The following is a 25,171-nucleotide window of genomic DNA, read 5'->3' as shown; positions in this document are numbered from 1 at the left end:
TGAGCTGTGCAGGGGGAGAACTTCTTATCAGTGGGCACCTCTTTGTCTAGATGGAGTTCACCAAGGCTCTTTGGATGGGGTCCAGGGCAAACCCACTTCATAATGAGTTCTGCTGGGGAGTGAAGAGGATTGCCAGCATGGTCCAGTGGATTTATCTTTTTTGACATCTTGACAGTTCCCAGTGAATGTCCTTCTCTTGGCCTCACCTGACACAGCCCAGTTTAGAATGAGAGGTTCCCTGCAGAGTTATTCCTTGTCTGTAATGAATAAAGATCTGCCGATATAACCAGAGGGAGAAATGATAGATTTGGAAGGGCCTCCTGGAGAGTTAACCCTCGTTCTTATTTTGCATTTGACAAACATGCGGTTCAGGGAGATGGCCTAGCTCCTTCTGAGCCCCATGGCCGGCCTCGCAGGGCCAGGCCTAGAACCCAGGCTATAGTGCCACCCCCTTCAACCTGGGCCATGCCATGGCCATGGTGGAACTCTTGCCTGGGGATGGGGATCCACTTTGTTTTTGCTGCAAAGCCGCCTGTTATTAAAGCCTCTCCCGATGCTAGGTTTCAGTGCCTTTCCTTCTGAACTATAACAGGCCCCCTAAGTGCCTTTATTGCCATGTAGGGGGAGAGAAAATGCAGACAGCTTGGTAATTGAACAACGATGCTCTTGTCAGCCCTCATTGCTTTCCAAGCAGCTATTACAGGGAGTTAGTACCCTGGCGTGGCACGGGCTGGCCAGGGTGGCCTTCTCCAGCCGCTCTCTAATCAGCCCTCTGTGGCCCACAGGGCAGTGTGGCTTTAAATTTTTGTTGTTTCCTAAGTTCTGCTCTGGCAAGCCAGCTCTGCCTTAAACCTGCAGAGTTAAATTTACCCAGACTGACAACTGTATATGCAGGGTTTAGTTACATAACAGCAGTTGCTGCCTTTCACATCGTGCTAATCCAAACACGGCGCTCAAAGAGACCATGAAAAAGCAACCTTCCGTTTGGTGTGCTCCATGGGTGACCGGCTTATATGTCTTTAAATTTTTTGAAGCACTGTAACAATTATCCCATTATCCTGACTTGGGTGCCATTAGGTGACTTTTTGTAATATCTTAATTATTAGGTTAGCAGATGCTGTGTGCACACGTGCAATTTGTTAATTTATGCTGTTTGAAATGAAATCCAGTTGTTTGCAGCGTCTTTCATAATATTATGGCTAACCGAACCGGAGTGCTGCTGGAATTGTAAAGCTCCTCGCAGGGAAAATGTGCATGTGAGGCTCCGTGTACTCTTTGATCATTGCCTTGTGTGCTCTTGTGTCACTTCTCTGTGGCTCTCACCTCCCCAGCTTTCATCTGAGAAGGTCATTAGAGCCCTTGCAGCCTGGAGTGGGCTGGTGGATCGGGCGTAGGGTCTTCAGGGCTGCTTCAGCCAGAGAAGGCTTTTCCATCTTTAAGCAGCCTTGGCTCGTTGGGGGACTGCTGGGCTGCTTGAGTTGTCACACAGAGACTCAGGGGTACTGAGGACTGGTGACACATGTTACTGCTTGGTTAATGGTCTGATCTTGCCAGATATTCAGCACAAGCTGCTCCTTAACTATTCAAGCAAGCCCGAAATATTCATTGAGGAAGTACTGCTTGCGATGCTAAATAGATGTGATTTGATGGGGCAAAAATACATGACTTTTGGGGGTCAGATATAGCTTTGAACTCTGGCTTTTGGCTTACCTACAGTGTGGTCTTGAACAAGTAATTTTATGTCCTTAAGGCTCAACTTCTACAAAGACAATAGAAATGTCCATCTGATAGGCATGCTGATTGGGCTTCCCTGGTGGCTCAGCTGGTAAAGAATCCTCCTGCAATGCAGGAGACCCCAGTTCGATTCCTGGGACAGGAAGATCCCCTGGAGAAGGGATGGGCTACTCATTTCAGTATTCTTGGGCTTCCCTGGTGGCTCAGACGGTAAAGAATCCACCTGCAATGGAGGAGACCTAGGTTTGATCTCTGGGTTGGGAAGATCCCCTGGAGGAAGGCATGGCAACACTCCAGTATTCTTGCCTGAAGAATTTCATGGACAGAGGAGCCTGGCGGGCTAGTCCATGGGGTCCCAAAGAGTTGGACACAACTGAGCGACTAAGCACAGCACAGCACAGAACAGGCATTGTGATCAAGATTATAAAATGGCCAGCAATGTGCTTGGTACATATGAGATGCTCACTAAATGGTCAGACTTTCTTTTAATTGCTCTTGGACACTCATATGGAATGTAAAATACCTCTGGGGACTTAGGAGATTACACGCTCATTGGAGAGGCAAAGCATGACTGTGTACTGATTTAAATCAAGGTACCAAGTAATTGTTTGAGATCTGTCACAAATAGTCCAGGACTCATTGGCTAAGGATTGATATAGACCCGAAGTTCACTGAGTTCAAAGGAGGGGCTACATCACTAAGTTGAAGTGCAGGTGTACCTTGATGAGTCTTTGAAGGATGAAAACAATTTGGGTAGATGGAAAGACCACTGGAGAATGTGTGGGTGTGGGTGTGGGTGTGGTGGGTGTCATTTGACTATCAGTGGGGGCAAAGAGTGTGTGCAAATGCTCAAAGATGAAGAGGCCCAAGGCTGATATGGGCAACAGTAGAATATGCTTTGTCTGGGGCTGATGATTTGAATATGGAAAATAGTGGACTAGGAGATGAGAAATATCGATCTGAACCCCACTGTGCAGAGCTCTGAATACCAAGTTAAGGAAATCACTGCACTATCTAATGTGGTTTGGTCTGTTTAAACCTGAAAGTCAGGAGACACCAGCACACTTCTGGGAAGCCCAACAGGGCAGTGAACCTCTAAATAGCAGGTAGACCTCTAGTGGCCGAGAAAGTTACTGCAAAGCCTAATGATAAGAGTCTTGTTTCACACCTAATTTTCACAAGCTTGGCTATATTGTGAATCGGAAGCAGGATGTAAATAATGTCCAGGCTGACAGCAGTGATGGCTCATAGTCTGAAAACGTGCAGAGTCAAAAGAACTATAGAAAGCAGAGAAAAAAATTATAAAGCAACCTGGGGATCATCTAGGGATGGCATAAATCCACCTATGTGCCACTGCAGATCCTAACGAAATCACTGTTTTACCAAAAAAATAATACTTGATGACATAAAATAACATTAACAATTTTATTACTTCTAATGACAAAAAAAAGGGCTAATTTTTTTTTGACTGGCACAGGGCTAAGCATTTTACTTATTTAATTCTCTTGACACTTAAATGAGAATGGTCCTGTTATTATCCTTGTGTTACAGATGTGGAGAATGGAGCTTAGAGAGGTTAATTAACTTGCCCAAGGTCACAACAGTTGGAAAATTGTATAACCAGGATACAAACTTAGGCAATGTGGCTTTACCTATGCTTTTAACAGATACTCTCTACTTCCTAATAACCTCTAAACTTGAAGTCATGATAAAATAATATTCAGGAAACTCTTTTAATAGCACACTGAAATGTCCAGCGTTTCATCCAAAGATACTAATGGTGAAAAGCTAGACTGAGTTTCCGTTACCTATAAAATCACTTTTGCTGCTTTCTCCAACAAAACGGTCTGAGAGATTATTACACGTTTTAAGTCATTGTAAGAAGTATGTGTTGCTTTGTACCTGTTCTCCCCACCCCCTACCCATGTGTATTTTCCTTTCTTTTCTGGGAACTTGGAAGGGCACAGGGTTGTACATCTCTGAACTGTATTCAACTTACCTTCTGCTCTAGAACTTGAAGCAATTTCATTAGTGCTCTCATTGATTCATGTTGGACTTCAGTGTACTTCTCACTGGCCATTCATTATGAGTCTGGCCTGGCTGCCAGGGTGAGTGAAGGGCAGCGGGAGGTGAGCTTTGTAACAGTGCACTCCTCGGGGCTGTGGAGAATTGCTATGAGGCCCCTTTCAACTAAGGCAGTTCTTGAAAACCGGGCATTAGAAGACAGGCAACCCTTCCTATGCCTCAAAGCCATCCACTTCGGTCAGTGGCTCCGATAACTGATGGTGGTAATGGAGCATTAAGCTGGGAGTCTTGGCATTTGACACTGGCACTACTGTGCAACCTTGGGAAAATTATGAAGCCTCTCTGGTTCTTAGCAGATCTACAACTGTAAAAGTGGTGAATTAAAAGATACACATGTAAAGTAATTAACAAGATGTTTTTCACATTCAAATGGAGCTACTGTTCATATTGGTATTGATCACAATTCTTCTGAGTTCAAATGAGAAAAAACAAACTCAGGCTAGCCAAAAAAGGAAATTAATGGGCTCGTGTAAGTAGAAAGTTTAAAGGGAAGATCAGGACAGCCAAAGAGTTTCTGAGTTGGCCTTTCTCTGTTCTCAGGCATTTCCTCTCCAGCAGGAGATCCAAGGAGAAAAGTACAACTGCGTCCCCCCTGGAACTTAGTGAAATCCTTAAAACCATGCTCATTGGCTTAGGCTTGGTCATGTGACCTCCAACCTGCACCCTTAACAGCCTCTAATGGGGGCTGTATGACCTTCAGCAGCCATCCTGAGTCCTGTGTCTAGCCTTGTGAGCACACAGTAGATTCTACAAATTATTGTGTGATGAAAGGATAGAATTTAGATAGGCTGAGCTGGGAGGAAGACAGGTCTATTTCAGGATGATACGAACAAAAATAAAAGGGGTGGGAATTGGCATCATGTGTTTTAAGATTAATCAAAAGACTTATGTTTGGAATACTTGGTTCATCCTGAGAAGGAGGGAGGTATAAGGAGGGAGAGGGAATGTGCTGTGGTGGGTCCTGACAGCTGGGGTTTTTGTTAATTCTCTTGGTGATAGAGAGTTGCTGAAAGTTTCAACACTAAGAAGTTGTAATAGTAATAGCAACAACTAATATTTGCAGGCACTTCTGTATTGGCCAGTCGCTGCCATAGATACCTTGTCTGGTGGACCTCACAGCAGCTCTGGGAGGCAGGTGTTAGCTCTATTTTACAGATGAGAAAATACGTACTCTGAGATTTTAAGGGGCTCTCTGAGAGCCAGAGACTTGGAGCTGGGTGGTGCTCTGCTCACCAACTCAATCACATACGATGGGTGAGGGACACGGGGGGTTTGAATGTGAACTGGGAGCCACATGTGCCAATCATTCCCTGACTCACTGTTGAGTGCTAAGCAGGGAAAAGTATTAGTTGCTCAGTTGTGTTGGACTCTTGGTGATCCTGTGGACTGTAGCCTACCAGTCGCCTCTGTTCATGGAATTCTCCAGGCAAGAATACTGGAGTGGGTAGACATTCCCTTCTCCAGGGGATCTTCCCCAGTGATGGAACCTGAGTCTCCTGCATTGCAGGCAAATTCTTTACCATATGAGCAACCAGGAAAGCCACAGACTAACTCACTGCCCAACTGACTTTGGGTCTCAGCGAAGTTAAGAGCCACCTTGGGTCCTGTAGGTACCTGTACTTGAGATGCTTCCAGGTAGATAAGACCAGGCTCAGCACTGAGCTGCAGATGAGGCCCAGTTACTGAGCACAGCCCCCTCTATTTTGTAGCAGGTCTGCCTTTGCAGATGCATGGAGTGCCTGGGGGGCCCCAGGTAGGGATAGTAGATCTGTCATCTTTGCCTCCCATTTAGATTTTCTCTTGGACCAGGGGGTCAAGTGGGCTGGAACACTTGTAGCCTGGCTGGGAAACCGGCAATCCAGAGCAATTTGCCTGGAAGCACAAGCCAGTACAACTTGTCACTTTTGAAATAAAACACATTAATTTACAGGATGACTATTTTATGATGAAGAGCAGCCTGTCTAAATGAGAGGAATTAAGGGCCAGTGGTCAGGTCCTCTGCATTATTGACACCACCCTTCTCAATAAATCACAATGGCTGAAACCACAGGTTAGCACTCACTTAAATAGCCATGTGTTGGTTAAGGATGACCCATGCTGATCTGACCTCTGTCTGCACACAATTTACTCTCTAGAGAGCTACCCCCTAAAAGCTGTGCATCTCTCTCGACTATCACCTCAGTACCTTGTGCGCCATTAAGCAAGGCTGAAATTGAGCCTGGCCTGCAGTTGTGATCTTCATTCCGGGCAGCCTCTTCTACGAGAAGTGAAGCTTGAATGGCAACAGTCGTTGGCATTCAGACCTGATAGCACTTTGCAGACCTGATTTTTAAATATTCCTGTCGCCACCAGGTTTTCAGAATAGAAGCCAGACTAACAGAACACGGGGAAGCAGAATTCATGGACGAGCCCATTGGCAGCATGGGTCTTGCTGAAGCTGCCTTGATGGACAGAGCTGTATTTGGGGTTACGAGGCTGTGTCCTTGGGTTGGTGCTTGAGTCGTGGCTGCCTGAGTGTCACTTTATTGTGTTTATTGTTTAGAGAGAGAGAGCCTAGATCAGCAGTTACTCTCTCCATTCCACTGGAAGGGAGGGTAGAAAGGGAAGATGAATATTTTAAAGCTTGACAGTGTGTTCTGCACAGCTCTGGTTCTGACTGAAGTGGTTTGGACACAGCCTGAGAAATCCAGTAGCCAGCCTTTTAGTGTCCTGGTACACATCAATGTGAGCCCGAAAGGGGCTGGGTGGTGGTGTCAACTTCCCATTTCACTTTTCACTCTCACCTGCTAGGTGTGCTCTAGATCAGAGTGGATCTCTCTTCTTTTCTTTCTGATGATGATATCATGAATTTGTGAAAGTCATCTAGGTAACAATCAAGGAGTGTGCGCTCTAGGCCAGGAGTGGTATTAGAAGCTTCGTATGTAGTGTTTCCATCCTTCAAGTTGATTGTGCAAGGGAAGGGCTTCTGTTTCTATTTTTAGATGAGGAAACAGAGGTTCAGGCTTTGCCCAAAGCCACAGCAGTGGGGCCAGCATTTCAACAAAGGTCTCTTCGACTGGTAAGATTATGTTCCTTCCACTACACAACACTGCTTCCCCAGTGAAAACCCAAATATACAAAATATCTCTCTGACGCATTTAGTCTTTGTTTATAGGCCATTTATTTCTCAGCTGAAAGGCCAGAAACTCTAAAAGTTACACTGTTATGAGCTACTGAAGATCAACTGAGTGTTTGTTTTTCTAAAGGAAGTCAATAGGAAAATAGTGTTCTTATATATAGTATGAAAGCATTTGTGCTTTATGTAAAAGATATATGAAATTATGCATACATACACACACATATATCCAAGCATTCTTTAATATACCCATTGGGTCATATATAGGTTCTTCCTTGAATTCTTTATGTATTCTTCCTTGAACTCTTTCATGGTTTTATTTTTTGGCAAAAGCATCTTCTGATATTTAAAGGTGGGCTTTACCTTATGCAGAAAATCTCTGTAAAGTTTAATCTATTTAGTTTTCACGAGACATTATGCTTTTCATGTACCCTGGGAAACGCTCCATTTTAGAAAACCTAGTGAAGTTCTTTTTGTTAGTGGCCACCCTTTGCAAGGTGAGGAGTTACAGTTTTTCTGTGTGTGTGTTTCCTCAGTTTAGGTCTGAGCACACTGATGTTCTTAAAGCATGACACACTGATTTTTTTTTCTTAGCCAAAGTACTAATTGATGGAGAGAAAAATTTTTATTTATATACATGAGAATGTGCCTCAACAGGCTTTCAGAGTGAGGAGCAGATGAACTTCAAAATGTATCATGGCCTGCAAGACAACATGTATAAATCTAATTCATTCTTTTTATTAAGGATTGCAAAATTTCCCATAGTATAGATACATGTTAATTTATTCATCCCTGTTGATGAATATGTATATTGTTTGCAGTGCTTTTTTTTTTTTTCTTTTTTCCTTTCATTGCAAACAATGCTGGAATACTTACAGATAATAGTTCTGTGTTTAGCATTTGTAGCCCCTTTTAGGCTCTATTTCTCTATCTTGGTGGGACCTAGACATTGTGCTAGCCTCATATGGCTCCTTCTTCTACTATCCTTTGAATCATATACTATGGATCTACTAGGAGCTGGGAAGCTAGATAAGAAGGCTAGAGTATATCCTTTCTAAGACAGGACCCAAAGATGCTGAGTGAGAACCTGCAAACACAGCACCTACATATAGATGCTGTGTATTATTTATGTCTACGTCCTTTTAAATTCTCTGTTATTAGACCATTAACCCTGGGAAAACAAAGTTCATCTCACATTCACTTTTGAATCTTTTATAACATCAAGCATGGATGTAAAAATTTATTCACTCAAGAAACATTTAAGTATGGCAGAAACCAATACAACATGGTAAATCAATTAACCTCCAACTAAAAATAAATTAAAAAAGAAACATTTCAGTACCGTGTTAACATTGAAGAGTCAAAGAGGAAGAAGATACATTTTTTATTCCTCAGTTATCACTCAGTAAATCATCAAGAGAAGCAGGATCTCCTTGTTTTCTTTCCCCAGAGCTGTGTAGTTTTTTCATTTTCTATCAGTTCTAGAAAATCTGTGCCTGGGTTGGTAGTGCCTTTGGTTCTGAAAAGGCTTGTAAAATATTTCCTTTCTCAGTAAGTCCTCCAGATTTTCCTTCTTAATATTGATAATGATGATAAGACATTTTCATACTGACCTGTGTTACTCATATGTTAGGAGAAGATGTCCTCCTTCATTAAAACTGTTTTGAGCTGCTCTAGGGAATCTTCTAGAGAAGCATGTGCTGATATGCCCTGTTTACATGGACCCTGGGTTCATGATGGGAAGAGAACAGATAGTAAAAGTGGTCCTACTGCTTATATGTAAACAGGGCATATCAGCACATGCTTCTCTAGAAGATTCCCTCTAAGGCAATGGCACCCCACTCCAGTACTCTTGCCTGGAAAATCCCATGGACGGAGGAGCCTGGTAGGCTGCAGTCCATGGGGTCACTAAGAGTCGGACACGATGAGCAATTTCACTTTCACTTTTCACTTTCATGCATTGGAGAAGGAAATGGCAACCCACTCCAGTGTTCTTGCCTGGAGAATCTCAGGGATAGGGGAGCCTGGTGGGCTGCTGTCTATGGGGTCACACAGAGTCGGACACGACTGAAGTGACTTAGCATAGCATAGCATAACTGCATATAATGGTTACTTCCCAATATTTGTTAATCAGACAATGGGAGGTATATATTATCAAACTAAGTAGTTGATATGGTTCCAGCCAGGAGATCTGGGTTAATCTGAGCTATTATGGCCAATGCAAATGCAACTTTTCTATCAGCATTTTGGAAATATTCCATCCAGTTTTGTAGAACTCATTAGAACCTGGGTTCCTGGATCAGGCCCTGCTGTTCTAGAGAAAGAGCCAGCTAACTGCAACCCACAGGTCATACCCAGCCCACCCTCTGCCCTGTAAGGAATAAAGTTTTATTGGCACACTGCTGCTACTGCTGCTGCTAAGTCACTTCAGTCGTGTCCAACTCTGTGGGACCCCATAGACGGCAGCCCACCAGGCTCCCCCGTCCCTGGGATTCTCCAGGCAAGAATACTGGAGTGGGTTGCCATTTCCTTCTCCAAAGCATGAAAGTGAAAAGTGAAAGTGAAGTCACTCAGTCGTGTCCGACTCTTAGCGACCCCATGGACTGCAGCCCACCAGGCTCCTCCGTCCGTGGGATTTTCCAGGCAAGAGTACTGGAGTGGGGTGCCATTGCTTTCTCCGTATTGGCACACAGCCATGCCCATTTATTTATATATTGTCTACATATGCTTTCAAGCTACCAGGGCAGAGTTGAATAGTTGCCACAGACACTCCAGGGCCTGCAAAGACTGAAGTATTGGGGTGAGTGGAGGGATAAATTAGGATCTTGGGATTAACATACACATACTATTGTGTATAAAATAGGTAGCCAACAAGGATCTACTGTATAACACAGAGGACTCTACTCAGTATTCTGTAATAACCTAGATTGCAAAAGAATCTGAAAAAGAACGGATAGATGTGTAACTGAGTCACTTTGCTGTACACCTGAAACTAACACATTTTAAGTCAACTATATTCCAATAAAATTAAAAAACTAAATCTTTGCTAAATTAAAAACAGCAACAACACTAAAATATTTATTATCTGGCACTTGACAGAAAAAGTTCTGCTGTCTCTGGCCTGGTCTAGAGGAAGCCTACTGAGGTGGGTGGTATGGGAAACCTCTTCAAAGCATAGGGAGCTTAGGGTTGGGTTACAGGGCAGTTCGGGGACCGCCGGAAATGTGTAGGATGCTTAAAGAAAAGGCATGGGGGAGAATGCACTGCCCAGAGTCTGTGAGGAACCCCTTCATGAGGCAAAGGAGAAAGGTCTGGAAGGCCTGAGGCCAAGAGCTCTGGGCTGTATTAGGTGAGCATCTCCGGGAGAGGCTGTTTGGGGACTGTCTTTAAATTCCTGCCTTCAGACCAGTGCAGAGGAAAGTAGAAACACTGACAGAGTGAGACACTGGGCAGTTCTGCCTTCTCCCTCACAGAATGTTCTCCAGAGCCCCCCAGGGGGCTTCTGGGGAAGCGACCAGATAAACAGCAGCTCTTGCCAACAGTGCAGGCTTGTAAACTTTTTCTCCTTCCTTTTTATGCCTGCGGTGATAAACATATGCTTTGAAGCATGAGATTTGATTATCCTGTCTTAGTGCTTATAAATACAAATGTGATTAATGGTCATAAAAAGCAGGTTGACAGTGTAAGACTAATTCTTCACAAAGTAGCCCCGCTCTGCTCTCTGGAAACGCTCATTTCTCGCAGGGGCACATTGAGCAGCGTGGATGACGCAGGCCTGCCCCCGTCTTGTCCCCACCACAGCCCCTCCTCATGCTCCTGGGGTTCCCCTTAGATCCCCATCCTCTCCCTCTTCCTCCTCGATCGTTGAAATTGGTGGATTTTCCCCTAGAGAGCTACCTGAGGTAAGAACCCGAGCCTCTTTGTCACGCCATTAATAGTCCGGAACTCTGCAGAAAGGCATTTGGCTGCGTCCTCTGTTCCCCGCTTGGGCCTGGCTGGCCGCCTGTACATGTTGGGGAACAACACAACCTAAATCCGGACAATTTGTATTTTAGTAGCGACGGGGATCTTTGCGCTCTCCCTCTGTCATTTTGCATTAAAGACCTGCCACTAATAAAACTAATTAATAACTGCTGGCTCGGTGTGGAATAGTTGGACTTCTTAAACCTGGCAGGCTGCCACCGCTGCTTTTGAAAGAAGCACTTCATCTCTGTCATGGACAGGATGAATATTTCTCCACACTTCTAATTGGACAAAGTGCCTTTCAAACTCACTGGCATTTTGGAGAGAGCAGAGAAGTAGCCTGTGTGCTCTCTAGATACGATCACCTCTCTCAGCTGCTGCTTCTGAGGTGAGGAGCCAGTTCCTGAGGGAAGCTGTCACGGAGGGGCCTGGACTTTCCTTTAGTGACTCCTTCTGACATCACCTCTGACCCCTGACCTCAGAGGGAGGAAGCTTGAAGGGCAAGCAGGTGACTCAAGCTCCTCAAACCTGATGGGTGAAGGAGTGGGTAGTTCTTACGTTTGGGGAGCAGCACAGTTTACTCAGGCTTCCCTTTACCAGGCTCAGCTGGTAAAGAATCCGCCTGCAATGCGGGAGGCTTGGGTTTGATCCCTGGGTTGGGAACATCCCCTGGAGAAGGGAAAGGCTACCCACTCCAGTATTCTGGCCTGGAGAATTCCGTGAACTGTATAGTCCCCGGGGTCACAAAGAGTCAGACACAACTGAATGACTTTCACTTTTACTTTCACAGTTAACTCACAGGCGTGGAGGACCTTGTGGAAAATACTGATTTCTAGAACCCTCCCTAATCCTCTGAGTCCAAATCTGCAGAGGCCTTGCTAAAGCACTTCCATTTTTAACAAGCTTCCTGGCTGTTTCTGATTCACACAGGGGCTGAGGACCACAGGTATAATCCCGGATGCTTTCATCTGCTGGTACAAGATGGTTTTTCGGTCATTTCCCACCCCAGCACATCTTTTTAAATGACTCAGGTAGGCAGAGAGCTGTGCTGGGAGATATGAGGGAGGGAGGAGCTTACCATCTAGGCAGAGGCACAACACATATGCATGTGAAAACTTAAGTGACAGGAGCTAAGCAATTACATGAAACAGAAAAATTGTACCCTGGAGACAGTTCATAGATGGGCAGTTCTTCACCGTGTGGTGGGGGCCAGCCACAGACAGGGCTTTAACATGGAGTCCTGAGTGATTCCGTGTGTTTGTGTTTTCTCCAGGCTAAAGGTTAACCAGGCACTTTCGAGCTGGGCCGTGCAGGGTGTTTAGGAGTTTATCGCTGAGAGAAAGAGAGTGGAACATCCCAGGAAAGGCGAGTGGTAGCAGAGCAGGTCTCAGCCTGAGCCTTTCAAGGAGCTTGTAATGTAAGACACCAGAGGGAGGAGGCAACTGCAGACCACCCCCTGGTGGGGCCACCAGAGCTGGGGGAGGAGCTGAGGTTTTTGCTGTGCCTGAGTCTCGTATTGGGTGGTCTGTAGGGAAACCAGAGAGGCCCCTGCCCCAGGCTGAGCAGGAGATAACAAAGGCCGGGATTTGAGCCCTGTCCCAGGATGGAGAGGCGTGTTTGTTTAGGTTATTGCAGTTGTTTGTCAACAAGGTGAGGCTTTCACTTGGTGGTGGGGGTCGAGGGAGACAGACACAATGAGGAATGGAAGATTTCTAGCTTAGGGGAAATGGCCGAGCAGCTGGCCTAAGTCCAGGAGCCTTCAGAAGGCACGAGTGAGGCGGCGAACAGAGGAAGCCCATCACTCTGTATACTGGGTTGGCTGAGATGAGGTTTCTGATGAGGAAATTCTGGCCAGATTTATATACTTTTTCTTTATACTATGGTGACACTGGCATCACTGGACACCCTTCGGGTCTGGTTGCTCAAATCTATTTCCTGTCCTTCTTACTGAGCATGAAGACTCACAGGGCAATAAGAAAAGATTGGATCAACGGGTCTGGAGGCTAAGTATCAGTGAGTTGGCTGTAGAGGCTCAGCCAGGTCAGAGTCAGCAGATCATCGTTCATGTTTCACACCTATGCTGATGCCTCCAACCTGCCAGCTTGCTGCAGTCATGAAAAAGACCCTTGGAATGTCTTTGCAGCCCTCATCCCCTTGTTCTGGGTAACGCCTGCATGGCCTATGTGTCTGCCATCGCAGTAAATTCCTGGGCAAGAGTCAGGAAATGGGAATAACAGTCACTCTTTGATTCAGTAAGCATTTATTGTATCACTGACTACATACCAAGTACGGTCCCCAGAGTTGAGGGTACGCGATAAATAAAGCCAAGTTACTGCTCTCAATGAGCTCCTGTTATAGTTGGGGAGATGGATGTGTAAATAGGTAATTAACAGAGTGTTATGAGTACTAAAACAAAATTATGTACCAGGTACATAAGTACCACAGAGGTGAAAGTGATTAATTCTGAGGAGGAAGGGGTTAGTCTACGGGGAGGGCTGAGGGGTGGCCAGAGGAGGCTTACTGGAGAAGGTGATACAAGGCACAAAGTTTGGGAGGATGTCTCAACACGTTTCCAAACTGAGAAGGAGGTGAAAGGCAGTCTTGTCAAAGAGCAAGGGGATTTTGAATAGCATTTGCTTTTTAAACATTTAGTGGGTGAGGGCAGTGTGCCATATGAGGTGCTGTGAAGCAAGAAGTGTGGTTTTACATGCAGCTTGTGCCTTTTAACTCATGGGATGGGGAAGACTGGGCACAATCATAAAATACAGCAGAATGTGTGTCTCATCTCATCCAGAGGAAGCAGGTGCATTCACTCATTCATTCCTCAGCCGACTTTCTGAGCATTTACTTTGTGAAAACTTAGGACATGGGAATGCTCCTAGCAGTGATAAAGATTCTCTCTGCTCTTAAAACATCATCATTTTTTGAAGATATACAGATAACCCAGAATAAAGGAGAAGGAAGAACTTGTGCCACATTCCTTCCAAACAAAGAGGGAAGAGTGAGTGGTTCTAACAAGCGGTTGAGAGGAGGGACTGGAAAGTCATCAGCTATGTCTCCTACCCAGCCATGGGCCACTTTTTTTTTTTCTTTAACTTTTAATATTTGAAATAATGTTAGATTTGCAGAACTGTTACAAAGATAGTACAAAGAGCTCCTGCCTGCTCCTCAAACAAAGTTAGCAACCTCCACAGCATCCCCATGCTACAGTTACCAAAACTCAGAAATGAGCATTGGCATGATGCCACCATCTAAACGACAGACTTTATTTAGATTTCACCCGGCTTTCCACCAGTCCTTTTTCAGTTCCAAAATCTAATCCAGGATCCCACATTGCATTTTATTGTCTTGTCTCTTTAGTCTCCTCCAGCAAGGACAGTTCCTTGGTTTTTCCTAGTTTTTCATAATGTTGACCCTCATGAAGAGCACTAGTCAGGTACTTTCTAGGATGACGAACCCCAGGTTGGGTGATCTGATGTTTCCTCATGGCTAAGTGGAGGCTAAGGCTCTGGGGAAGCCTACAGTGGGGCAGAGCCCTTCCTGACACATCAGGGGAACAGGATTCCACTTTGCTCCATTTCAGGGAATGTAGGTCTTTGTCCCCTCGAGAAGATGAGGTCTACCGTATTCTCCACTGTAAAATCACTCTTTTCCGCTTTGAACAGTGGACACTTCGGAGAGACACTTTGGGGCTAGACAAACAGCCCATCTTTCTAAACATCCAGAAGTGTGGCAGCTCTCCCAGCCTTGGCTGGGGCTCCCTCTCGCTGCCTCCTCGTAGGATCAGGTCTGCTGCTTCGCGGTCATAGTCTGTCTTCCATCATCCTGCAGTCAGCTCGAGGGAATAAACACACGTGCTATGGATGTTCCCAGGGTAGCGGTGGCAGGTGGAAAGCACTGCTTTTATTTATGTAGGGAGGAAATGGTGCTTTGGGCTAGCGATTTGTCCAAACACACATTTCCAAATGAGCATCTATACTTCTTTGCTTTGGTGTGATGAAATAGTACTGTGTTGCAGGAAGGGCTGTGTTGAGGCCCTGTTTCTGACAGTCCTTAGCTGTGTGACCCCAGGGTAAGGGTTCTCTGGGCCTCAGTTTTCCCAAAGTGGATGGGTTAGATTAGTCATTTTCTGTGATGGCTTTCCGCTCTAGCACTCTGGGGTTCCATAGTGAGAGTTCCCCTGGGCTAAAACTCTCAACTCTAATGAGGAATAAAGAAAACAGATATGGAGAGGGTCCAACTGTTAGTTAACCTTGGAGTCTCAGATAATTGAGATATCCAATAAGGGTGGTTTGAAATCAGACTGATAAATGAGAAAGTGCTAATTTCAAAGTCCCGCACAAGGATACATATACAATTATATCAGGGTGGTTATGAGGATGAATAGGCTCTTTGTGTTTCAAAACTTCTCTGTAGCTTTTCATAAGATTAGATGGCCATTAGTTAGCCAATCTCAAGTTTCCACTTGAGTGCTACTGGTTTTGCCCTCACCTTTTGGAGGCACGAAGATGTCTTTCCATATTAGATTCTGGGCAGCATCTTAATTCTTACCATATGGCCACATTCTTAAAGGTAAACATGGAAACAACCTACTTTACCCATTTCTTTGCCAATGCTAACCATAGGCATACAAATTCTTTCTTTACTGTACTAATGAAAATGTGTGTTCTTGTGTTCTTTGCTGATGAGTATGTCACTTAAAAGGTGGTGATGAAGCCTGGTTGATTTTAGAGCATGACTTTCCAGCCTTCTTTGATGTCATATAAACATTCAAATAGATTTCCCCTCTTCTCCAGTCCTGTCCTGTTAATTGACTGTTAGTCACTTAGCACATCTTTTTGCCTTGTGAGTTTTTGCCTTGGTTTGATTTATCTTTTGCAATACTTGCCTATGCCATTTGCAATTTGTCTCCTTTCAGAAGGGATGAAAAGTTATACTTTCTTCCAGGAGACACATTTTTAGGAGACGGCTTTCTTTCAGTGGGCTCCTCTTCATTCTCAAACATGGCAAGACTAAGTCACCATCACTAAGACACCCATGCTGGATTTCTAGTTGGCTGGAAACAAGTGGAATTTTGAGTAATAACTTCCTTATTATTCTTTTGCCTTGTACTTAATTCTGGAATTGTCTTATGCGTCTGTAAGGTGACTGACTAGGGTTTGTGTGGGTTTTTAAAGCGTCTGCAATGTTTTGGCACCAATAGGTACTGGAACACAAAGGTCGACAGTGCGTGAGCTAAGGAGACAGTGAGAATGGGGAATTTCCATAGTATGTGCCCCATGCTGCCACAGACGTATGTGCAAGGTACAGAGGTTAGGCAGAGGAAGGACTTTTTAATTTGTTCTGGGAAATAAGGCAAGGAAAACTTTTGGAGGAGGTATTGTCGGAAGTGGATTTTGCAAGAGGAAGAAGACATTTCCAGGAATAAAAATTGGGAGAGGCACATGAACACTATGGAACCCAAGAAAGTTAACTAATTGGTCCACACAGATGACCCTGTGACCTTGTGGGATCTTAGGACTTGAACCATTCAGGATGTTATGTAGTTTAATTAGTGTGTGTATGAAGTCCCCATAAACCCCTTTGGAAGGACATTGTCTCTGAATTAATAGATGATATTTTTTCCCCTGAAATGAAGCATAGGTGGTGATAGGATGGATAAAGGAAATCCACTGATTATCAGAAGCCATCCCCACCAATTCCTGCCCTCCTTTCCTTTATTGCCTTTACCTGTCTTTGAGCCACATTTACTAGGGATATTCTGTCTTTGTTTTGGCTGTACACATTTGTGTTCTTATCATCTTTAAAAAAAATAAATCATGTTGTAAGCAGGTGCAGAGGCCTGAACATGGTCATCCCAGGGCCTTTACTGGCCATATTCATATTCTGAACTCTGGAGTCTCTTGCACATTGAAAAATATTCAGTGCCCTTTAATCAGTAAATTTGCCATGTATTTGTGTATTGAGCATTTACTATAAGTCAAGGATTGTGCTACTGAATCACTGTCAAACTTGTTGGTTTCAGAATCCCTTTACACTCCTAAAAATTATTGAGGACCTTCAAGAATTTTTGTTTATGTGAATGCTACTTGATATTTGCCATATTAGAACTGGAAATGGAAAAAATTTTAACAGTATATTTATTAAAAAAAAAAACCCATTGCATCCTAGCATAAAAAACATTATAATAAAGAAAAACTGTTTTGCAAAACAAAACCAGAAGAATGGTATTCTTTTGTGTTTTTGTAAATAGTCTCTTTTATGTCGGGCTTAATAGAAGACAGCTGGATTGTCAACTCTGCTTCTGCATTCAGTCTGTGGCCATACACATCACGTAGCCTGTGGAAAACTCTACTGGTGACAAGTATTATGATAAAAATAGTTTTGACCTCATAGGTTTCTTGAAAGAGTCTTGGGGACCTAGAGGGATCCAAGGACCACACCTGTGGGAACTGCTTTGCTAAATGATGCCCTGATTCTCCCTAGAGGGGAGATGCTGAAATGCTGGAGGTGTTTGAAAAGAATGAGAGGAAGCTAACTACAGACTAGTGGTCTTCCGTCCACCCTACGCTCCAAAAGAGAAATCCACAGATAATTCACGAGACTGTTTTTCTGGGTTTAAGTCCACATAAGAAAAGAGACCTCCTGTATTTATGTTTTCTTCATGCCAAAGTATATGAATGAGGGATAGTCATGGAAAACCATTAAATGGTGTGCCAGGTATATGAAAATGTTTCATCCCATAAAAGCTATTTCCAGAGTTGCGTATATTCTAGGCAGTTAGCTACTCACGGGCAGTGCCCTTTGTGTGATGCTTCTGCTTATCCCATGTCTCTTGGCAGTTTTCTGTTTGTCAGTTATATGTGGGGTTGTTTTCCATTTAAACTAATTCATAAATCATTTTTATCCCTGTCTGGTGGTGGTGTGTTTATTGGCAAAAGGGGTTTCATAATTTGTAGTGTCTTCCTAGAGAGTATCTTTTATCTTTAGAAGTATTTTGGGGTGATGGTTTATTTTAGATGGAAGGTTTAGGGTTAAATTAATCAAAATATCAAAAAGCTTTCCAATGTACTCTAAAAGCATTTGAATAGACACAGTACTATCAGTATTTTTCAATACTTGTGGAAGAAATGGGTATGCATATTCCAGATAAAAATTGATATATTTATCTGTACTATTCAACTCATATAATGGAATTTGATCACTTTTGGATTATATTCTGAAATATTTAGGGCAGAGTATTTAAAATGTTTTAAAAGTTAACTAGAGAGAAAAGATGAAAGACTTAATTTCCTTGGACCTGAATAATTCAAGTTGAAAGCTTCTGTATTCAATTTTCCTTGACTTCTGTTGGTTGGTTTGGGATTTTTCTTGGCCTAGGATTGAATATTTTGCGTCACTTTAGGAAAGTCAGGATGTATCTAGCTTTTGAAGTAAGAACCCAGATTTATAGTTGAATGGATTTAGAATCAAAGGATTTTGAAAAACACACATTAGGTCCATTGCTGTCTCTCTCTTTTAAAAATACCATTAACAGAGAATATTCTAACACACTTTCCAGTGGAGCTCTTGGAAGTTTTTCTTGAGAATAAAGAAATGGAAGGAAAATTTTTTTTTTCTCTCTCTTCCTCTTTCCTTCCTCTTTTTTTTTTTTTTTCACTTTCTTCTTTCTTCCTACTTTCTGCTTTTAAGAAATTTCTTTATTCTTTTCTCCTCAGATTTGCAACATTCAGAGGCCCATTAAATTGTAAAACAGTGATGTGATGGAAACTGGGCCCTGGTGCTGACAGGAGTATTTTTCACATTGTTGTGAACATGTGTGCAACCACAAATTAGTCTTTGGTTTAATTATTTGTAGTAATAATGCAGTGACTTAAAAGTTCCCCTTGCAAAACAAAATCTGGAGTGTGCAGATCACACAAATTGCAAACATATTCAAAGATGTAAAACGTTCTCTAGGGTGAAAAACCCAAGGCTATTAGTACTTTAAAAACAGATTTCTGGAAACACAAGTCCCCACTTACCTGCTTTGCTAATTACATTCTCCACAAGGCCTCTTTGTGCTCACCCGGATGCTCTAACCTTAACCCAGGGCAGCAATTCCTCTTCCCTTCTGCTACAGGTAGCATGATTCATGGGTGCAGAAGTGTTCTAGATTCAAACGTGGAAATTCCTTCTGTCGTTTCACCGCATGCCTGTTATACACACTGAATGGCTGTGTGGGGATTAAATCTCTTCAGTGTCTTAACCTTCAACCACCAGCATTCATCTGAGGCCAACTCACCCTGGTCCTCTCTTGTCCACCATCCTCTTCCTCACACCTATGGGAAAAGGTCTTCCACAAACATGTGTAACAAAGAGGTCAAGACAAAGAAAGCAAAAACTTTCATATCATAACGTGTGTCCCTCTTTTGATCGTATGTCAATGTCTGCCAAAAGTTCAATAGCAACCATAATAGTGTGACCATTTTTTTTTTTTGGCCACACCATGCAGCATGTGGGATCTTAGTTTTCTGACCAGGAATTGAACCCAGGGCCCAAGGAATCTTAACCACTGGGCTGCCAGGAAGTCCCATGTTAACTATTTTTGTTAAACATATTTGTGTGCCAGGCATCGTGTTGGGCACTTCATATGTATTATCTCATTTGATTTTGAAATGCATAGGTTCTATAGGGTAAGTACTACCTTTTTCTGATTTTGCAGATGCAGGAATATCAGTTCATCCAATTTCATGCCACTCAGTAAAAATATTTTATTTTCATAGACTGCTTTAATGACACTGCTAGCCATCAGATGTGCCAGGAAATGGAACCTCTGTGAACACTAAATGAGATCAGGCGAGTTCAAGGTGGCGTAGTCATAGACTCCATTTAGACCAGGTTTTCATTTTGATCCATGTGAAACTAAATGAGTTAGAATTATCCCTGACCCCATACTGGCAGGGTTCATTACTTCAGTGGCAGTGGGGTGGCCTGCAGAAGGCACACCCCATGATCGGACTGTCTACCGGTAACAGGCTGTCTGAATGCATTGTGCCCGCTCCTCGCAGTGGAGTGATGCGTCTCTGAGTAAGAAGGAACTAAATCTTGTTGACCTGGGAATATAGTCAACACATGTGCTTGTGCTCAGTTGCTCAGTCATGTCCGACTCTTCATGACCATACAGACTGTATAGTCCGCCACACTCCTCAGTCCATGGGGTTCTCCAAGAAAGAATACTGGAGTGGGTTGCCATTTCTACTTCCGGGGGATCGTCCCAACCCAGGGATCAAACCTGGGTCTCCTGCATTGCAGGTGGACTCTTTACCATCTGAGCCACTAGGGAAGCCCCCTTGTTAGCTCTATGACTTGCGCAAATGCCTAACTTCCACGGACCTCAGTTTCCCCATCTACAAAATGAAGGTGAGACTGGGGATGTCTAGAATCTCCCTGACCCTTCCATTATGTGAAACCTTGTGAGACTCAGTGCTGACGAGGTTCCAGGTTCCCTTGAGTCCAGGGTTCTCAGCACTGAAGACATGGCCCTTGTGGCATCTTTAGTTAGAAGTGTGCCTGAGCAGACTCAAACCTTTGCCTGATGAGTCCTGTGGCCCTGGCTGGTGAGTTCCCATGATGAAGCTGTGTCCTTTGAAAGAGTATTTTCTAGCCTAGATCCAGAGCCTTTTCTTCCACTAGGATTTTGATGTCACAACTTAATACTCTGAAAAATCATAAGGATGTTTTTATTTAAAAATTAGTAGAATAGCTAAGAACATGGGCTTTGCAGTAAGGCATATTTGAGCTCAACCTGCAGCATTGCTAACTATGCAGCTGTGGGCAAGTTATTTAACCTCCTGAATTCAGATTTCTTATCTAGAAAATGGTGATCACAATATCTCAGAGGGCTCTGATGAGGATTAGATATTATGCATATAAATAGAGGCTCTGGTTCCTGGAACACAGTAGGTGCTCAATAAACGTTAGCTAGAAATCAGTAAATTCTGGTCCCCTAGGGGACAGATGCCAAGGCTTCCTGGGGTCTGGGAAGGTGCAGTTGGGCTCAGGAGACGTTTGCTCTATTTTGGGTGTGAATGAAGTGGTTGATAATGATGACAAATGCAAACATTAAAACTTTATGTCAGAGTTTATTATGGGACGTTTTGATCACAGTGAAATACTAGTTCCTGAGAACCATTTGTACATTATTAATCCTGGCTCACATTCTTAAAGGAAAAAATGAACCATCATTTTTTTTTCTCTTTGTTTAATTCCTGTGTGAACCCCTCTCCCTTCTCTTTCCTCCTTCCTCCTATTCCTAGTATAGTAGCTACTCCTGGTCTCTGGTGACAAATCAGACCTGCTAATCTTTATTAAGAACCTTCTTTGACTGCTGCCTGTGCTAAGAGCAGGGGGCAGCAAAGAAGGTTAGTGAGAAACAGCTCTGTGCTTAAAGAGCTTACTGTCCACTGGGTCAGACTAGGGGGCAGCTCTCCACAATAGAAGGCAGAATGTGAGCAGGGTGCTGTGGGGGCAGATGGGACCTGACAGCTTCTAACAGGAGACAGCAGGCAAGGTTCCCAGAGGAGGCTTGGGAACTGAGCCTAAGAAGAAAGGGTGGGACAGGCTGGGGAATGGTCCAGAGCAAAGAACAAAGCTGAGAGAGTAGGCAGTGTACCTTTTATTAATACATGGTGAGTTGCCTTGGAAGATGAGAGTTACCATGTCTGTGTAGAGTCATGGTCAGGATGGAGATGCTGCCCAACCTTAAGTGAAGTGAAGTGAAGTCGCTCAGTCATGTCTGACTCTTTGCGACCCCATGGACTGTTGCCTACCAGGCTCTTCTGTCCATGGGATTTTCCAGGCAATAGTACTGGAGTGGATTGTCATTTCCTTCTCCAGCGGATCTTCCCCACCCGGGGATTGAACCCGGGTCTCCCGCATTGTAGACAGACACTTTACTGTCTGAGCTACCAGGGAAGTCCAACCTTACCTGCCTGTAAAGATCTCCTGGTTCTGCTTCACATTCTCACTCCTCTCACTTCTTGTTCCAGATGGTTCTAGAAGATGGATTTGAAGACATAGCGAGGGCCAGGTTAAGAAGAGCCTTGAACGTCATTCAGAGTTTGGACTTGATTTGTCTTAGATCCCAGGGAAGCAGGCAGTATTTTTAACTAGCTCTTTTTGTGCAGACATAAAGTCGTACATGGCAAATGATATGTGAATGGTTCCAGGTTAGGGATTCCTCATGGGAGGTCTGGGAGAAATAGGGGTCCACAAAGACTTCACTGGGGGTCTTCAAACTGTGTTAGATGTTTCAAAAAATCTAAATCAAATTCTGCATTTATTATCTAGCCCTTACTTTAGTCTGTGTCAACTTTGGAACTGTGTTAACATGGTGTGGCAGCTTGTAAGGTAAGGCCACACCGTGCAGTGGTTAAAAACATGGAGTTCGGAGACAGAGCTGAGTTTCAGACATGTTCCACTGCCTTCCAGCTGCATGATCGCAAGCAAATTACTTCTGTGTGACTTTATTCCCTGCATGTAAAAAAGGGAAAAACAGTAGTGCCCAGCTCAGAGAGTCATGGAGAGGATTTCATGAGAGAATGCATATGCAGGGCCTGACATAAAGAATTTTTTTTTTCTCTCTTTCTAAGCTCAAAAACTGTTATTCATATTAATCTGTCTCATGGAAAGATAATTATATATGACAATCCATAATTTGTCTAGTAGCAAAACTCAAGGGAAATAAAAATAACAAAGGAGCCTGGAAGGTGAAAAGCCTGGAAAGCTTCTCAAAGGGCTTGTTTGGACACAGCCTCTAGAGCGGAGAGCAAAGATGTAGCTTTTCTGAGCTCCCCAGTTTAGGATGGAGGCTCCTTAGAGGACTCTCACACTCAGGCTCACACTGGAGCATGATTTATCCTGGAAATGGTTCTAACGGAAAATAATAGAAAATTACTCGCCAGGAGAAGAATCAAGGGAGAGTGTGTATTTACTTTGGGTGATTTTCCCATTGCACGGGGTTAGCCTGCCAGGAAGTTAAAAATAGTGGTGATAAGCAGTCTGCGAATTGGTCCCTCTTGGGGTGGCAAGGGTCAACAGAAAGTGGACTTGTTCTTCGGGGCTCCTGAGAGCTCCACTGTACCCCCCTCCAAGTCTGTTTCGAGAGCCCCTCTTGCAGCTTCTGTTGGCTGATCTCCTGCCATGTGCAGACCCTGCCTGACTTCCCCTGCCTGTCTTATCAATTCCTTGGACTCGTTCTCAGCAGCCTATGTTAAACCAGCCCATTCTGGATGGCCTCATGCTTTAAATATGCTATTTATAACCAGTAATTTATGTTTTCATGATATTTCATGTAGCAGCTGGTCTTTGTGCCACTGTAATAAGGGAATAATGAAATACATGGTATTTATATGGGTGTCTGTAGTGTTTGGTGTTTTGTGTATGGATTGCTATTGTAGGAAGCATGTCAAATTGCAAAGGGTCTTTTTTTTCCCCCTTAAAGATAAGCCCGAGCATGTTAAATATTCATCTGCCATGTAAGAAAACGACACCATCTTTTGGTTTCCTTCATCCTTATTTTCTCATGGAAATATATTCAGATGTCTGTGATATGTATTGTTCTCATAAAAAGCTCCTCCTTGCAACTGGTCCCCCGAGCAAAGCATAAAAAAATCTTCATCAACAGCTATTCCAAAATAGGCTGATGTGCATGACCTTCAGCCTGGAGGGTCATATCTAAATACCACCATGTTCTTGCAAAGCAGAAATAGAGACACAGACATAGAGAATGTTTGTGGGGGAGGAGGCTAGATTGGAGACTGGGATTGACATATATACACCATTGATACTATGTATAAAATATATAACTAATAAGAACCTACAGTATAGCACAGGGAACTCGGTGCTCTGTGGTGACCAAAATGAAAAGGAAATCCAAAAAAGAGGGGACAGATGTATTCGTATAGCTGATTTACTTCGCTGTACAGCAGAAACTAACACAGTATTGTAAAGCAACTATACCCCAATAGAAATTAGTAAGAAAAATAAACTAGAGGGTTGGGATGGGATGGGAGGGGGAGAGGAGGTTCAAGAAAGAGGGACATATGTATACCCATGGCTGATTCATGTTGATATATGGCAGAAACCAACACAATATTGTAAAGTGATCATCCCCCAATTAAAAATAAATTAATTAAAAGAAAAACACCACCACAGAGCACACTGGAGAACTTGGCTCCCAAATTCTTCGAACGCAGCAAACTCATGACTTTGAGCCATGGGTAAGGTGTTGAGAATCTGTGACCACAAGAACTTTTGCCCTTTCAAGGGTATCTTCCCACTACCCTGCTGCCTCAATTCTCAAAGCTGATCCTTGGTATCTTAGGTTTCATTGTTTGGCTGAGCTGCAGAGACTGTGAGGACCTGCCCAGGCCTCTCCTCTGAAGATAGTACAAACCTAAGGCTTTCAATCAGGGCCACCTGGAGAAGTAGGGGTGGGGAGGCTGCCGATGGAGTGAGCAGTGTGCTGTGGGTCCCATCCCCTCTGCTGGACGTCTTAGTCAGGTGGCCCTAGCAGGTCTGTGAAAATAAAAAAGTGGGAAGAGTGAGTGGGGGCCAGGGAGCCTGGATCCCACAGACCTGAGCCATCTGTTCTCCTCTCCTAAATTTACCTCCATACCATCCAGAACTGTGTTTCTCAAAGTGTCAGCCTGGACCAGCAGCAGCAGCAGCTGCACCTGAGAGTTTATTTGAAATGCAAATTGAGACCTATCGAAGTCTGGGGGTGGGGCCTGCAGTCTGGCTTCTCAGCCCCTCCAGGTGATTTTGATGCCTGCTTCTGGTAAAGAGGCGATTGTCCATCTCATCAGAATCACCTGCACCTCAAAAAATAACCAAGGCTCCACAGCCCACATCCCCGTGTGCTCATCACTGGGTGGAGGACCAAGAGGACACGAGAGAAGCACAGACCTGCTCTCTGCCTTGAAGGAGTGTGCTGGTTGCCGGCCGGGTCGGCCTTGCAGCGTCCTGATGACCAGAGCGCCTGTGAGCCAGTGAGTTACCAGGTCCTGGTGTGTGTGAAAAGGATAGGCTCTTGAGTCGGACCAAAAGGGGTTCAAAGCCTCTCCTTGCCAGTCACCAGCTGAATAACCTAAGCAAACTGTGCAGCCTAGGTCTAGTACGAGGAGTGAAAAATAGTGATATCGCGTGTATGCCTAGTAAACATTTTTTTTTCAAAAATGAAGGATGAGAGTGTGAAACCAAAGGGAGGTCTCTGGGGCCCCAATGGTACTT

The 25,171-nt window shown here is 43.9% G+C and overlaps 1 protein-coding gene across 10 annotated transcripts in view; it reads left to right on the top strand.

Moving 5' to 3' along the window:
* RORA (RAR related orphan receptor A) overlaps nucleotides 1-25,171 on the top strand; it is an 809,419-nt gene that overhangs the window by 29,767 nt on the left and 754,481 nt on the right. For 5 of the 10 annotated variants that reach the window (XM_086321306.1, XM_086321307.1, XM_086321297.1 and 2 more), the window contains exon 1: nucleotides 9,602-24,930. The exons of the other annotated variants lie outside the window; for them this stretch is intronic. The gene's annotated coding sequence lies outside the window, so the exon portion shown is untranslated. Of the gene's footprint in view, nucleotides 1-9,601; nucleotides 24,931-25,171 lie in introns of those variants that run through there. 10 annotated transcript variants of the gene reach the window in all.

This window comes from Bos grunniens, chromosome 10, assembly GCF_055505025.1.
Source record: "Bos grunniens cultivar Pamir isolate PY7600 chromosome 10, Bosgru_T2T1.0, whole genome shotgun sequence".
NCBI classification, from domain to species: domain Eukaryota; kingdom Metazoa; phylum Chordata; class Mammalia; order Artiodactyla; family Bovidae; genus Bos; species Bos grunniens.
The sequence above is the reverse complement of the archived record's forward strand: the minus strand, read 5'-3'. Positions and strand labels throughout refer to the sequence as shown.